Genomic DNA, 6,857 nt, shown 5'->3' with positions numbered 1-6,857 from the left:
AAAGCAATCATGTGGAATGGTGACACACAGGGACAGGACCAAAAGGTGTGTTCTCCATATATCTGACTCATTCCTCAAGGGCCTCCTGACCTAGGTTTGCCAAACCCAATTTAGGAAAAAAAATCAAAAATAATACAAAGGAAAAAATAAGAGCATCCTTCATACAAAGGTTGATGAGGGAGGAAACACAAAGTTGTCAAGGTAAATCAAATTCTGAATGGAAGTCAAAAGCCAGAAGGGGAGCAGTATTCAAAATGAGACTGAGCACTCTGAAACTGGGAAGGTGCATAAAATACTTTCCCTGAAGACAGCGACAAGCTGATGGCTAAAACTGATGGCCTTCTGAGAATGTTTTGGTGAGCACAAGGGAGAAGCAGACAAAAATAAAGCAGCCCTTCAATGCACACATGCACACACACACTGCACACATATGCACACACACATGCTAATATTAACCAATTCCCAGTGAACATCCACTGTGGGCCAGGTATCATTTTAAGTCTCCCCAAAGCCCATTGACACTATGGTCATTGACATTATGGTTGTTGACACTATGAAATTGACACTATGGTCACGCCCACTATGTAAAAGAGAGAACTGAAACTTTGACAGGTTACATCAATTTCTTTAGGTCATGCACCATAGTGGAAAACAGGTGTAGAACTTGGACTTTGATATATCACTGCTCCCAGGGGACACAAATGTCTGAGTGTACACTTAAAAAGGTTTCCTCCTAATGTCTTACACATTTTGAAACACTGGCAATGGTTAACTGACACATAGTTAATTATAAGAGGAAAGTACTGTCAGATTAAGACTCAAAGTACCATTCCTTAAGGACCAGTGAAGAAACCCCTGTGGGGGCTGGGCCTAGAGCCCTCAGATCCCTTTCCAAAGAGCCTGTTCTGGGTTTTCCATATATTTAAGGTTTCTAGTTCCCCTAACCTTGTTTGTTCTATCACGCCTGCCAATTCCTGCATTTTATCTGTAGTCTATACACTTACTAACATTTCTGTTATGAAATTAAGTTGACAACATCAAATGCATGGCCTCAGGTCACCTCCCAACTCCACATCCATCCAGTTCTTATTCAACTTAAGTGATTCACATATGACCTCCCACCTTACTGCCCTACCTGAGCCAGCCCGTCTCTCCTTTGGCTTTCCTACTTCAATGTTCAGGCCAGGGTCAGATGTCTGTGTTGCAGAAGGGATGCTGGAACTGGGAGAAATGTCACTGAGACAAGCAGTGGGCTGGCTGGAGGTGGGGACCATTCAGACTAGGAAGCAAAAGCTAAATGATGAGCACCTAAATGTCAACTCCCAGGCATTCAATAACCTCAGGCACCTTGCTGGGGAAGAAAGTGGTAGCTTTCCAGGAGGATGTTCCTGGAAGTCCCATAGATATCCCATTTCTTCACAAGTATTTATGGAGGACCTACTGTGTGTCTAGCATTCTGCTAGTTACTGAGGGTACAACAGTGTGCAAGACAGAGCCAAGAGTTTACTGTCCACTACGAAGCAAATAGAAGCCTAGACATCAAAATCTTCATACTAACTTTACTGATAAATCACCTTGATGAGACATCTCACCTCCTTGCAACTTAGTTTCTCATCTGCATAATATACGGGTAAAAAGATGTTGGGTAATGCTGCGACGAAGGTCTCTTTCAAGCATGATGACCCTGAGTCTGTTTTCCTGAAACATTCACTATCCCACATTCGTTGTTGGTGGCTTTTATCAACTTTGCCTTTTGCAAAGGGGGTGGGGAGGGTTTCTGCTGGGCAAGTTCTTCCCATTTTCGTAATAGAGTTATGCACTCCCCTCTGTAGGTCTTTAATCTTCCAGCATTTATCCCATCAGTTCTGTCTCCAGTGAGCCCTTATCCCAAGATGTTTGTCTATTAAATTAAGAGTTTTGCAGAAGGGGAGAGCCATTTAGAGGCTGTAAATCACCGGGCAGTCTTTTAGCTGCTCTCTGCTCGGAGCCCCACTGCTTCATCGAGCACTCGTCCTGCCGCTGCCTCCCCTCGGGCCTTGGCTCTCAGAGACAGACAGCTTTGGAGCGTGGAACCCGCACAGACCCGCCTGCTCCAAAACCTGCTCCAGTCTCTGGGGCCAGCCTGTCCTGGGGCTGAGCTGATGGGGAATTTATGTGAGTCCTTCATTAACCCTCAAGAACCACAAGGACAACTCAACTCTCTTACTGGTTCTTCTTTCATCTTCTTCCCTGCACCCAGACCCTTGCTTGATACTCTAGTTTTTAATAACTGTAATCCTTGACCATGTCCCTGACTTGGGATTATAAAGAGTATGCAGGAAAATAATACTTACTATTTATTATGAACCAGTTCCTGTATGTAGCTTCTATCGCTTGTATTTTCATTTTTTACCTGTAAGTTGAATGATATTGTTACTTCTATATTACTGATAAAGAGACTGAGGCCAAGACAGATTATATTAAAGTGCCTGAGTTTTTATGACTTATTGGTGATGGAAAAGGGATTTTGAATCTGAAGCTGCTTTATACCAAAGCCTGTGATATATATTCATTCATGCATAGTGTTTTTTGAGTGGCTACTGTGTGTCATGCCAGGTGCTAGGCTAGTGTTGCCACAGGAACCAGAAGTTAAGATTCCCACGCTCTCCTAGAGGGTACGGTCTGCCCTGCAGTGGGATACATTCCCACCCGGACACCAGAGGCATTGCTGCAAGTTCTTTAGCCCTCCCTCCTAACTTGCCGATGACGTTTCTATCCCTGGCCCCTCACACTGTGATTGGGATCCTGTTAAAATCTAACTCTCGCCATGTCTATCTCTCTGGCTCTCAGGAAATTGCCATAGACTCCCCTAGCCACACCCACAAGGAGCCTTTGTTAAGGCATTGCGCAGGCTTGCGGTAGACTGCCCAACGGCTCTACTACACAGGGTGTCTTTCCTGTTGCTTTAGATTGTCCCTTCTTGTCCTTCCTATCTTGTGCTTCCCCACTTCTTGGGAGGCCTCCAGGTCCTGCCTCAACTTCTCTGCCTTCTTGTTCCAACCTGCCGTATTTTACCTTCCTGTGCCTGCTTCACAAGGCTTATCTGACTTCAAAGCAATCATGTGGAATGGTGACACACAGGGACAGGACCAAAAGGTGTGTTCTCCATATATCTGACTCATTCCTCAAGGGCCTCCTGACCTAGGGCTGCCCCTAGAGACCTGCGTTTCTGGACTCCACTGCCTCCTCTGAATTCCCCAATGCCCCTCAAGGACTCTTCCCTGCTCCCACTCATTATGGTTCCCTCCAGCTTCAGGAGAAGCTATCACAGGTAAAGCTGGCATGATGGATTTATCCATAATATGTAGAATGTGAATCACGCAGGGCCAGAAATTAGAAGACTTGATTCAAGATCCAATTCTACAAATATCAGCTCTGAGATACTGGTCATATCTCACACACTCTCTGGGAACTCTCTATGTATTAAATGAGAATATTAGTGGCTATGATGGCTTTATCATGGGTCTACTTGGGTAGGTTGAACTACATTTCTCAGAATTCCCTTTCTTACACTTCTCTGGTTAGGTTGTACCACAAGGGAGATCCCTGGAATGTTCTGGAGGGTGGACCAGCAGCCATTTGATAGCTCACATGTTATTACTGGTCTGCTGACGCACCTTATTGACTTGGAGCAGTAGTTGGGCCCACAACTCCTCTACCTTCCTCTGAGTCCTCCTTCAGCTTCTATCACTGCTAGGCCAAGTGTGTAAGGGTAGATCTGTGACAAAGGATACCTATGGCTTCTGTAGGATACCTACGTCATCAGGGCCAGAGGCAATGAGAGCTAACATGGCTTTCAGTCCACCTTTGTGGGGTTCCAGCTTGTGCACGTGGCTTGAGTCTGTCCTCAATCTCTCTCACTTTACATCCGTCTTTGCTTCCCAACGTACAGCCCTTTGAGCTTTGAGCTTCAGCATCAGATGCAGAGACAACAGACTTCAAGAGACACATAACCAGCTCTCATAATTGCATAAGGCCAAAACCTTGTAACAGGAATTTTATGTATAGGTATAAGTGTGTGTGATGAGCCTGTGTGTGTGTGTGTGTGTGTGTGTGTGTAACCAGTAGTTCTGCTTCTCTGGTTGAACCTTGATCATATAAGTACCATATGTACCATTTTTTAAAAAATCACAAAACTCAGGAGCATAAAAGAATAACCATGAGCTCATAGACCTGCAGGTCAGCTGAGGGGACACTTCATGCAGTGTATCTGTGGGTTCCCTGGAGTGACTCTGTTCCATTGTGTTCATTCTAGAGCTCAGGGGCAGCAGCTACTTGGGGGAAGCTCTACTCCTAGAGATGACAGAAGCTTGAGAGGACAAGCTCCACTGAAAAAGTACATTTCAAGCCCCTGAGTATATCATATTTACTAACATCCCATTGGCCAAAACAAATCACATGTCTAAGCTCAAAATCAAGAGGTAGAGGAATACACTTGCCTTTTGTGAGAGGAACTGCAAATGTGCATGGGGAAGTGGATAGCTACAGACTGAAGGACGAGAGGTCACACTTACAAGATAGTGCCCCTTACCAGCTATGCCATAACTAGATATGGCTATGAAGGAACTGAGACATGGCTTTTCCAGGTCCAATTCTGCTACTAAGTAGCTGTGGGTTATCAGGAAAGTCAATTCATAACACTTTGTCTGGAAAATGAGAAGAATAATGCTTATCTCTGAAGTAAGACCAATTGGATTAGATCTTTTGACGATTCATTGATTTAGGGACAAAGAGGGAATCGTAGAGTCATCAAATATTGGAAATAAAGAGGTGATTATTTCTGCTTTATTCAGACATTTAAAAAATCTTTTGTTTTAAAATACGTTTTGTAATACAACTTTTAAATCGTAAGTAAAAATGAAAAATTGCCTTCAAAACTCCCACACCTAATTCCATATTCCATGCTCCTCTCAATGAAAATCACTGTTGAAATTTTGCTACCCTCTTTCCAAATCTTGTCATGACTTTATGATATGCATCTATTACACGCACAAGATTGTATCCTTTCATATTGTTGCTTGCTTTTTTACTTTTCTGTGTCTTGGTTATCTTTTTATTTTAGTCTATGTAGATCTACTTCATTCTTTAAAAACATGTCTAGCATTCCAAAATGTAAATCTACCAGAATATAAAAAGTATTTAACTTTTGTTCTGTTAATGATCACTAAAATTCTTCCAAGTATGTCTTAACAAACCCAGTGTTAAAGTTTGTACTTACCTTTGTGCAATGTGAGAATGTTTTCTGCAGGGTAGACACCTAAGAAATTTCTGGGTCGAAGAGTATTCACATTTTTGAAGGACAATAGTATCCTTCAAAAAAAAAAAAAAAAAGAGAGGAGCCAGACCCAATTTACAAACCCACATTATATAGAAGTACCATTTCTCCAAATCTTTAACAGCACACAATGTCATGAAATTTAAGATTTTTCTATTTTCCTAATTTGATGGATCTCATGGTTGTCACAAGAGCTGCTGTGATGAATGATGTTAATAGGCACAGGCAAAGGATACGAGTTCCTTAAAATTAGGAAAGCATACTAAGCCTAATTGCATGAAGAGTTGCAGCGTTCTTTCCACTGGGGAGGCAAGTTTTGTTGGCCTTAAATCCTTCACAAAGAAGCATTTTGCAGATGATACCACCTAAACAAAGTAGAAATCCTACCTAGCCTGCAAAAAGCTCAATTGTGGTAGGCAGAATGATGGTCCCCCAAAGATGCCCATGTTCTAATCACCAAAACCTGTAAATATATTACTTTACATGACAAAAGAAAAAAGATTGCAGGTGTGATTATGGTTAATAACCTTGAGATGGGGAGAGTAGCCTACATTATCCAGGTGTGCCCAATCCAATCATATGACTCCTTAAGAACAGAGAACCTTCCATGCTGTGACCAGAGAGAGCTACATCTACAGAAGAATGGTCAGAGAAATACTTTGAAGGTGGGGGAAGCCCCCCTAGCGCCTGCAGAGTGTAGTGCAGCCTCACTAATGTCTTAATTTTAGCCCATTGAGCTCTGTGTCAGAATTCTAAACAACAGAACTGCAAGATAAGAAACTTGTGTTGTTTAAGCCCCAACATTTGGGGTAATTTGTTACACTAGCAATAGAAAATAAACATAGCCACCCTCACTGTTTGTGATTTGGGGTGGGAGGGTAGTGATTATCTCCTTTTGGCTTCTTCCTAATGAGATGTGGGCTACCCTCCTGCCTACCCACCAAGTACAAGGAATTGACAAGAACCAAAGAACATGTAACAGTATTTGCTATAAAAATTAACGGAAGGTCAATTTATACATGTTTTACTGGTATCACCCACCTAGCAGACACAGCGGCAACATTCAGGTCTGTTTGACTTAATGAAAAATGATATCTTAATTATGCTTAAATTTTAATTTATTTAATTATGAGGGAGATTAAATAGTTTTTCATATATTAATTAGCCACTTTTAAATTGCTGGCTTAGAGCTTTGGCTAATTAATCAAATGAGCTCTTTGCCTTGTGATAATGATTTGTTAAAATTATTCACATATTTTTATACAAATCTTTTGTCTCTTATACCTGTTGCAACTATTTCTCCCAGTCCTTCAAATTGTAAAATTGTTTTATATTTATTTTTACATATGTAAAATATGTATATGTATATATACACACACACATATACAGTCATGTGCCACATAATGATGTTTTGGTCAACAAAATATTGTTGTGCCACATATATGACAGTGGCCCCCATAAGATTATAATGGAGATGAAAAATTCCTATTTCCTAGTGACATCCTGGCCATTGTAACATCATAGTGCAAGGCATTACTCATGC

The sequence above is a fragment of the Propithecus coquereli genome, unplaced genomic scaffold (genome assembly GCF_000956105.1).
Source record: "Propithecus coquereli isolate 6110/MARCELLA unplaced genomic scaffold, Pcoq_1.0 Scaffold89, whole genome shotgun sequence".
In the NCBI taxonomy this organism is placed as follows: Eukaryota; Metazoa; Chordata; class Mammalia; order Primates; family Indriidae; genus Propithecus; species Propithecus coquereli.
Note: the sequence above shows the minus strand (reverse complement) of the source record.